Raw genomic sequence first — 10,525 nt, 5'->3', positions numbered from 1 at the left:
GAAAGAGCGCGGAAGCGCAGTCACAATGTCAGGAACTGAAATTGGGACGTTCACCACAGCGCCTCGGATACCGCATTGCCTTTCATAGCCGAGAGAAATAATCCTCATGAAAGGGATTCTCGGTGAAATCAGGCGCTCTTCGAGGCAGGTGAGTCCATTTAAGCACTCGAGGATTTCGGGAAAGTCGAAACCATTCGAAAGGCAGAGTGATGGGAGTTTGCCTTAAGAGACGGCAAGACGGCCGGTGTTGCAAAAATTATATTTGCCGGACGGACTGGGAAATTTTCTCGACAAATAGAAAGCGTTGCCAAAGTTTAGGAGAGGAAATTTAGAGGAGATAGCAAGGATGTATAATCCATTTACCTGCGAACGGAACCACGTTTCTCCACAGCAGACACAAATTTCCGTTGGTCCTTCCTTTATGTTCCTGTGATAAAGATCCCTCGCCGATGATCGAATTCTATGACGCTGTAGTTCCCGTTCCTGTTCCATCTCATCCTCAGAAAGGGCTGCTCTTGCGTCCATGTTCCTTTGTGACTGCCTTTGGGAGGCATCCAGTCGGTTTTGGGGGTCCATCCTAAAGTTGATTAGCCGATCCTCTGCCATTTGCCGAATTTGTTCCTCCCGAATCCTCCGCGCGCCTCCCTATCCCGAATCCGTTCGGGAATTCGATGGTCCGGAATGGTCCTCCGAGCGGCATGGTCAGCAGTGTCTTGCACCTGCTCTCGCCGTCGCTCCTCGGGTTCCTCTCGGCCGGTCGCGCGCGCATCCATATCCCGAATCCGTTCGGGAATTCGATGGTCCGGGATGGTCCTCCGAGCGACATGGTCAGCAGTGTTTTTCACCTGCTCTAGTCGTCGCTCCTCGAGGTCCTCTCGGCGGGTCGCGCGCGCCTCCATATCCCGAATCCGTTCGGGAATTCGATGGTCCGGAATGGTCCTCCGAGCGGCATGGTCAGCAGTGTTTTGATCCTGCTCTCGTCGCCGCTCCTCCAGGTCCTCTCGGCGGGTCGCGCGCGCCTCCCTATGCCGAATCCTTTGATCCTGCTCTCGTCGTCGCTCCTCGAGGTTCTCTCGGCGGGTCGCGCGCGCCTCCATATCCCGAATCCGTTCGGGAATTCGATGGTCGGGAATGATCCTCCGAGCGGCATGGTCAGCAGTGTTTTGCACCTGCTCTCGTCGTCGCTCCTCGGGTTCCTCTCGGCGGGTCGCGCGCTCCTCCCTATCCCGAATCCGTTCGGGAATTCGATGGTGCGGAATGGTCCTCCGAGCGGCATGGTCAGCAGTGTCTTGCACCTGCTCTCGTCGTCGCTCCTCGGGTTCCTCTCGGCCGGACGCGCGCGCATCCATATCCCGAATCCGTTCGGGAATTCGATGGTCCGGAATGGTCCTCCGAGCGACATGGTCAGCAGTGTTTTTCACCTGCTCTAGTCGTCGCTCCTCGAGGTCCTCTCGGCGGGTCGCGCGCGCCTCCATATCCCGAATCCGTTCGGGAATTCGATGGTCCGGAATGGTCCTCCGAGCGGCATGGTCAGCAGTGTTTTGATCCTGCTCTCGTCGTCGCTCCTCCAGGTCCTCTCGGCGGGTCGCGCGCGCCTCCATATCCCGAATCCGTTCGGGAATTCGATGGTCGGGAATGGTCCACCGAGCGGCATGATCAGCAGTGTTTTGATCCTGCTCTCGTCGTCGCTCCTCCAGGTCCTCTCGGCGAGTCGCGCGTGCCTCAGCGTCCCGAATCCGCTCAAGGTTTCGAACCCTTTCGCTGCGTCTCCTATGGGCACGCGCTATGGCATCCTGTGCCCGACTTTCCTCCCGATTCTGGGTTATTGGCGCGAACATTGGCGATGTGCTGAGAATTCCGCACCCCTATTTGTGAATTATTTTGCTAGTTGCGAGCCCTGCTTCGATTTAAAGCAGCTTGTCGGCGAGTTGTGTTTGACGGTTCGCCGGTTACATCCTCTGGTTATTCCCTCAATGATGTCCTGATGTCCGGCCCCGTGATTTAACCTAAGCTTTTCCATAACTTGCTTCGGTTTCGGTCTCACCTTGTAGCTTTGACTGGAGACATTTGCAAGATGTACCGTCTTTCCGGATTCTAATTTGCTGCAGTGCATCCTCTGGAGAGATTCTATTCATGATAACGTGAAGGTTTTGAAGCTCGACACCTTTTCCGACACCAGCGTCTCAATGCACCAGCTGGCTAAGTATAAAGGTGTCGGTTTTCCCGTTGGCTTTCGTGTTGTCCTGCAGGACTTTTATGTGGAATACCTCATATCTAGTGCCCCAACGAAGACTGAAACGATTGAGATAATAGCTCAGACATCGATCCTGTTGAACAAGGGTCAGTTTCAATTAAGGAAATGGCGCTCCAACATCCCAGAGGTTTTGAAAGGCGTACCCGAAGGCGACAGAGAGTCAAACTTAAAATATGACGATGGCAGTCCGTTCTCAAAGACTCATAGATTAGCATGGGATCCTTCTGCTGACCTTCTGCTGTTTTCCTTTGAAGCTCTTCAACAGAAGCCCACCGCCAAATCAACAAGAAGATCTATACTATCTTCCGTCGCTCGGCTTTATTTACCCGATGGGCTTGGTACGTCCTGTAGTCACCAGGGCAAAGATCCTATTGCAGAAACTGTGCCAAGAAAATTTGTAATGGGATGAAAGCCTTCCTTCTCTCCGAGTGGTTGCAATTCTGTTCCAGTTTTGACCCATCCCGTCGCTTCGGCTATAGTGACTCACTTTCATGAGGTGAACATGCACTCTGGCAATCGGGCACTAATTGCGAAAATCCGTTCTCAATACTGGCCCTCTCCGTTCTCAATCCGTACTCTCAATACTACTATTGGGGGGAGGAAGACCAACGGTTTCGAACAAATGCATGCGTATTTTTCGCGCTATGTCTCGTCTACTGGAGCATATCATGGCTGATCTTCCGACCGAGAGTTGAAGGATTCCAAGTATTGCGCCACGCTCTCCCCATTGTGGCGATCTGTGAGAAGCAGCAGTATAGACGGCGAAACACCCCCTATATCGGGTCCGGAAATTCTTGGCTTTGAGGAATTGAGAACTTTTGTTATGCCGCGTAGCCTCAATCATTAATTCTAGATCCCTTCTGTCGATTTCAGAAAATCCTGTGGACCTAGATGTGCTTAATCCAGCTCATTTTCTAAATGGAGGCCCGCCCTCAACGTTCAACGTTCCTTCTTGCAGAAAGTTTTCTTGGCTCGTTGGAAGGAGGAGTATCTTACGCTGTTGCAGCAGCGTTCCAAATGTCGCACCCCTGGCCCTGTAATTTCTGTAGGTGACATAGTCTTGGTGAAGGATGATACTGGAGCTGGTTCCTGGGCGTGACGGAGGGAACCGTGTAGCCATACTTAAGACAGCGGTTGGAACGACTAAGAGTGCGGGGCCAGGTTGTGTCTGCTGCCTCTCAAGGATTCTGTTGAAGATCCAGCCTTTAACGGGGGGAGGGTGTTGAACCAAGCAGCCAAAGGCGAAGCTATTTAAAATAATTTATACGGAGGAGCAGCGGCGTGTTTATCAGAAGTTTGTTTCTTCTCAGTTCGCATGCGTTTTACTGGTATTTGTAGCGCATGCGCTTTCGGGAGCTTTTTTGTAGAGCTGCTGCAAACTAGCTCATCTTGCATTTGTGTGCGTTCCCCCGCACCAACTCCAAAATAATTGAAAAATTTAACTCCAAAATAAAACATTGAAACATTGAACCGTAAAATCGCCTATTTATTTGGCCGCTATTTACAAATTTTAACACTTACTTTTATAATGACAGACCTTGGAGCAATAAGATTAACTTTTTTGAAATAATAATTAACCAGTGGAATAATCCATTACAAGATGTATCTGCTGCCCTCCCAAAATTGTTATAGAAGGCCCACCCTTCAATGGGGTGGAGAACGTTGGGCAGCCCCCCAATAAGCCGATTGTCTGTCTCCCAGTTTCGCATGCACTTTGTTGTCATTTGTAGCTGTCATATGGGTAGAGCAAAATCATATTCGTATGCTGCTTCCAGCATAGGCAAGCCAAATTAAAATAACAATGCTATGAAATATGCACCTTTGCTTCCTAACCAGTACCATCGGTAGCTCTACTTATCGGACTATATCTTGAGTAAGCGACTTTTTCAGATATGTTGGCCTGTGGTTTCATTCATTATCCTAAGATTAATGCGCATCTTGATGTCGTATCCGATGGAATAGAGTTGTTGGACTATTATTATTTTATTTCGGGAGGAGTTATCGACTATTCCTTGTCGCCACCTAGCTCGCGTGTCGCCTGAAAAGACGAACTTCTTGTTTAAATAAAATATATTAAATGCATTATTTCTATTTATTTTTTTTGGTTTTTATAGTCGCAAACTGCAAAATGCAAATCCGCAACCGAATAAGTTTGTGTAATGCTATGAATATGTAGCAAAGGTCCTAACCAGAACCATCGGTAGCTCTACTCATCGGACTATATCTTTAGTAAGCGACTTTTCTTAGATATGAACGATGTATTAAAAGTTTCGTTATGTATCCCACCTGAAATATGAGTAGATTCGTTGGAGCCAAAATTTCGTTTCAGTATATTTTTTTTCTTTTGATTTAGAATCTTGATCTTAAAAAAAGTGAATAAGATATTTGAAAAACACTTCTATCGAAGTATAGCATGTGAAAGTGGGTGCATTGGTTGTAAAGTTACGCGTTTTTGAAGGAAACCTTAATTAATTAAAATAAAAATCGTAGAACGGACGTTGCTTATATTTTACTAACTAACAATAGTGATAGTGAGTAACGAACCGATTCACTCTGCCCACTTGCTCCTTCATTCATCCATGCGTTATGACTCGCGTACAGCCGCAGGGGGTCCTTGGGCTACGGATCACAGACCCTTGCGCACTAGCTCTAAATTCCGCGCTGCAACTTTCGGACATATCCACGGGGGGCCCTTCATCCTATACTCCTTAATTCCTCCAAGGAAACTTTCCCGCTTGAATGTCAGACTCACCCGCGGGGTCTTTCACTCAACACTTCCAGATTCCTTATTCCTTCCTAGAAGACCTTATTCGCTCCAGCCCTCTTTATAAAGCGCCTGAGGCGCTTGTTAGTCCTTGTAAATCTCGCTTCCTGCTTCATTCCGCTTTATCTCAAATTTAGTGAATAAAAAGAGAATGTTAAACGTTTACGTAAATTTCTCCCAAAGTTGTTTCCCAAATGTTTGGATAAAATCCTTCTTGTGAATACAATGCCTTTTTCCGAACCAATCCGAACGCACACAGAAAATTTGTTATTCTTAGGCTATATAGTGTCAGCACGCGCTAGGAACAAGCTAGGGCATGCATGTCGCCACCTAGCGGACTGTTATTCAACCACATAACAAACCAACAACTATGCGGTAGATTCCCTTTCTGTTTCGAATCAATATATAGAGCTTTAAGATTGTGTTAAAGCTCTATCTATATTTCTTTTTTCAACGTTTTTCATTTTACAAAATTTATTGACGACTTCCTGCGGGAGCAGTTGGCAATTCTGCTACGTCTATATTGACGAAATTCTAATTTTCCCCGAAGATGAGTACGCTCCTGTGATGCATGTAGACTGGGATCTAAACCGCTCCGACGCTAACATAAAACTATCGCTACAAAAGTCTATCTCCTTCAAGAAAAGTGTAGTCACTCTAGGGTTTATTGTCACAAAAGGTGGCACAACCACCGACCCAAAGAAGGTAAAGGCCATCAAAGAATTTCCAGAGCCGAAGAATGTTTGTAGTGTATGCAGTTGGTTATAGTCAATGATCGCTGTTCAATAAATATGAACCTAATATTTTAGCACTTTGTTGCAATAAATACAGAAACACTTGACTTCAGTTAAAGTTTTATTTGATCAGCCACTTATGCTGCCCAAATACAGCAACATATAAATGAATGAAACACATAAGCAAATACATGCATACCATATATATATTTCCGACGCTTTGCCTCTACCCTCTGCAGCAGCAGTAGAATAAGTAAAATTGTAACGAAGGAACATTGATGAAAGAACCAGAGCAGCGACACGACATGTCGCTCTCATAAATAATATATTATAAATAGATATATGACAACTATTATATGATTACAATTATTACGTGGCGACCGTGACAGAACAATCAGGAGATTGCAGGACCAAACCCCCAAAAATAAAATTCGAAGAAAAAAAGGACCTGGCAAAAATCGCACTGGAAGAAAATTGAAAAAAAATGAGTGAGTAAAGATGGAGTTATGGATAAACACGGGGGCATAAAATATAATATAAATAAAAGAATACTTAAGCATGTAAAGTTGATTATTTAAAAAACAACCACCACCAAGAAGAACTCGTTGAAGAACCCCATTATTTATGGGTTGTCTTCACTGATTGTTACTCACTTAAAGCATCAAGAACTATACTAAATCTATGTCCCAGAGTGCAAAGATGGTGGACGTATTTACAGTCGTTTACTTTTGACATACAATATAAATAAATTGAAAGAAAATTCTCTTGCTGAGGACATTGCTAAAACTTATGAGTTGAGAGGAATATTATATCTAAAAATTCAGCGAAATTGTAGAACTCGATCCTTATCAATTGTTCCTCGATCATTTAGATGGTTCGTAATTTAATCGATCATGAATTTGGAATGGGAGAAGACTTTAGATAAGGCATATGACTATTACTGATTCGATCACATGTCCAAGCATATTCAGAAGTTTGTTGATATCTGTACTACTTGTAAAATGTCAAAGTCTTCTTCAAGTAAAGTTCAAGCAAGTCTTCATCCAATACCAAAAATAAATACACCTTGGCACACCATTCACATCGAAATAACTGGGAAGTTAAGTGGCAAGTCCGATCAAAAATTGTATATCATTGTCATTGTGAGTATATCAATTGGTGGATGCCTTTACTAAATTTGTTTATTTAACCCATACGCTTAAAATTGATGCTGAAAATTGCATAAATGTTATCAAGTCGTCTATTTTTTTGTTTGGAGTACCAAACCGCAAAAAAAAATTAAATTCCATTTGATTGCGACAGGCAAGTAGATCAAGTGGACAAGTTGAACGCATTATGAGCACCGTAAAGAGGGGGGTAGATATATGCACAGGTTTTATGTTCTTGTCAGTTTCTCTGTCTAATTGGTAGTAAAGAAAATTTACATTTGTGGAACTTTAAGATATGTGTGTGTATACATGTTGTGTATTTTAAGGCTAATAGGTAGAGAAACTATAAGCTAATAGTAGAGTCCCAGACCACCCTGAAAAACGGTTTTTGAACTGGGTAGTTTCGCAAATTTAGTTATTGGCCAGGTCACTTCTCCTGCTGCCGCCTTCATCCTGACTGCTCGAACCATATTGTCCTTCCCTTGGAAAGTGTCGATCACCTTCGTTAGATGCCATGATGTTGGTGGTATGTTGGACATCTTGACGAGCACAACGCTGCCGATCAAAATGTTAAGGGTTGTCGTGGTCCATTTTACATTGGACACTGCTGTAAACTTGTCAGATACTCCTGGTGCCACTGTTTCCAGAAGCCTTGGTACATTGATGGGATACTCTGCCAGTATCCCAGTCGGCCCACAGGAATGTGGCCAATACCCGCCTCCGGTATTGTCGTAAATGGTCTTCCGATAAGAAAATGGGCTGGTGATAGATAGATTTCATGTGTATCTGATGTGTAGCATAGGGGTCGTGAGTTGACGACAGCACTAATTTGCGGAAGCAAAGTGGGCATTTGTTCATAAGTCAGTGTGGTGTTTCCGGTTACTCCTCGAAGATGTAGTTTTACGCATCGAACTGCTGATTCCCATTTTCCACCCCAATGCGGAGCACGTGGTGGGATGAATGTCAATTGAATCCCTTCGCCTGCAAGGCTGTTAACGATGTGATCTTGGTGTTGAGATAAACTTTAGAGTTGCTGCATTTCATCGAGGGATCGCTTCGCTCCGATGAAATTTTTACCATTGTCGGTGTACATGCGGTTATATTTGCCTCGTATCGAGAAAAATCGTCGCAACGCCACCAGAAATGTTTCTTTGGATAGGTCCGTGGCAAGTTCTAAGTGGATCGCCGAAGCGACCATACAAACGAATGTAGCCCTTGCTGATGCGTGGTTTACGCACCTTTGCGTCCTTCAGAAGAATGGGTCCTGCGTAGTCGCATCCGGTGTTTACGAAAGGAAGTGCTTGCGTGATACGTACGCTCGGTAGATCTGCCATACGTTGATGCATTGTGTGGAGACTCCAGGGTGCAAATTGAAACGATGCTCATGTTCAACGATCAAATAAGTTTTTCGATTCTTTGAAAGCAGAATGGGATGCTTCGCCTCTGCTGACAACTGCGAATGTTGGATTCGTCCACCCACATTTAGCAGGTTGTCCTTGTCGATGATTGGTGAGAGCTTGACCAATTGAGATTGGTTCCCTATAGCCTTGTTTGCTTGAGCGTGTTGCAGCCATCGAATCCTTGCTGCTGTGATCTCTTCGAATGTTACAGAATTCGATGTTTGTTTCGAAAATGGGTGCTTCATGCATGTATCATGCACGTGTGTATAAGCTTCAGCCAAGATGATATGCGATTGAGAAGCTTATCCAAAGGGTTGTCCGTCGTGACAGTCGTCTGCGCAGCTAGACAGGTAGTTTTGACTTCGCCTTGTATGCGTTTGTCTGAAAGAGAAGTACAATTGTGAGAATTGTTCAGCTTTACCAAGAATTCATCCTTGTCTCTCAGCCTTAAAGGATCCTTCCACCATAATTGTCAGTCGATGAGCTCGGATACTCCCAAGCCACGGGATGCGCAATCCGCTGGGTTTGATTTTGAGTCTACATGCCGCCATGCATGCTTTGGAATGGTTACGAGGATCTCAGATGTGCGGTTCCTAACAAACGCCTTAAGTTGGGCTGGTGAATACGATAGCCATGACAAGACTATCGTGGAATCACTCCATGCGTAGATTGATACGTCGTTGCGCATTAGTCCAGCTTTTATGGATTGCAGATGTTGACTCAATTGAAGTGCGCCACATAGTTCCAGGCACGGCAAAGACTTTAGATAAAGAGCTTTAAAGGTGCCACCCTTGTTTTTGCTGCAAGTATGACGACCGAAATGGTTCCATCGTCATTAACCACTCGGCTGTTTACCACCGCTGAATACGCCTTGGTGGATGGCTCTGAAAATCCATGCAGTTCGATTTTCTGTGTGTCGCTTTTAACTAAGCGTGGTATCTGGAGCTTGTGAAGGTTGTCTAGATCAGGTCTCCATTTGAGCCAGTTGTCTGCTAGTCCGAATTCAAATTCAACGGCCAGAGTTTTTGAAATGGTATTTTGAATTGAACTACGATTGGTGCAAATAGACCGAGAGGGTCAAATATACGTGAAACATCCGACAACATTTACCTCTTTGTGCAGCTAGAGTCTTTCGATAGGTTTACATTGTACGAAAATGTGTCCTCTCCAGGGTGCCAATGCGGCCCGAGCACTTTAACTGATGATTGTGAGGAATTCGTGTTATCCTCCGATTCGATACGTTTGGTGTTCGATACCCATTTCCCGAGCTTTAGATTAGCACAGCACATCAGTTGGACCAGTTCGTTTCTGTTGCGTTTCAGCTCATCCTCACTATTTGCCCAGTGAGAATGTCGACGACATAGAAATCTTCCAACTTAAGGTAAGTAGCTAGTTGCTATAGCAGTCGGACTTCTAGAAATAGAAGTTCATAGTTGGAAGTGCTTGATAGGATCTGACGGATCCTCTCTTCAACCGATTCTCTGACAGTATCTATGTTTTTCGCTCGCACAGATTTGACGGAACATCTTGACTATGCCCACTGAAAAGACGTATTTGTACAAACGGAATCGCAAGCACGCAGCAAAAAAGTCTCCGAGACCGAGAACAATGAGAAGTGCAATTTTCTCGACCTAATGCAACGCAGAGCTCTCGTGATATCAATAAATAAACACAACAAATATTTGCAGGTAAGCTTTGTCTAAATTTTATATATTGAATGTGATAATATAACACTCCCCACTTTCACTCTAGATTCCCTACGACTTGAATTGTACGTCGGTACAAAGCCGACTTCAAAAGCGCATATGCAAAACGTGTGGGTTGTATTTTGCATCACAAAAATCAGCTACTCGGCATGCAATAATTCATAAAAATACATCTTTAAGCTTCGATAAGCAATCAAAAAAAAAACCCTTTACCATGTGGCTAGATTGCAAAAGAGAGAATGCCTAGTAATTCAGTCATACGAAGGATGTGGAGACCTCGAATCGCTTGACGAGGACTATGTAGACGACGAAGACGAAGATGATACCTGCGGAGATCTAGAGATTTTGACAAGCCAACTTCCAAAAATAAATAATATTAAAGATTGGCAGGAATCTCCTTTTGAAAATGCAGATAAAAAGGTCAAATTTTCATATTTTTCTTTAGGGGGGGGGGGGGGGGAGGAGGGTGTTCATCAAATGATTACTTTTGATTACCAAGGATGGGAGGGGGTCAAAAAT

The sequence above is a fragment of the Drosophila ananassae genome (assembly GCF_017639315.1).
Source record: "Drosophila ananassae strain 14024-0371.13 chromosome Y unlocalized genomic scaffold, ASM1763931v2 tig00000090, whole genome shotgun sequence".
Lineage (NCBI taxonomy): Eukaryota > Metazoa > Arthropoda > Insecta > Diptera > Drosophilidae > Drosophila > Drosophila ananassae.
This window is presented reverse-complemented; position numbering follows the sequence as displayed.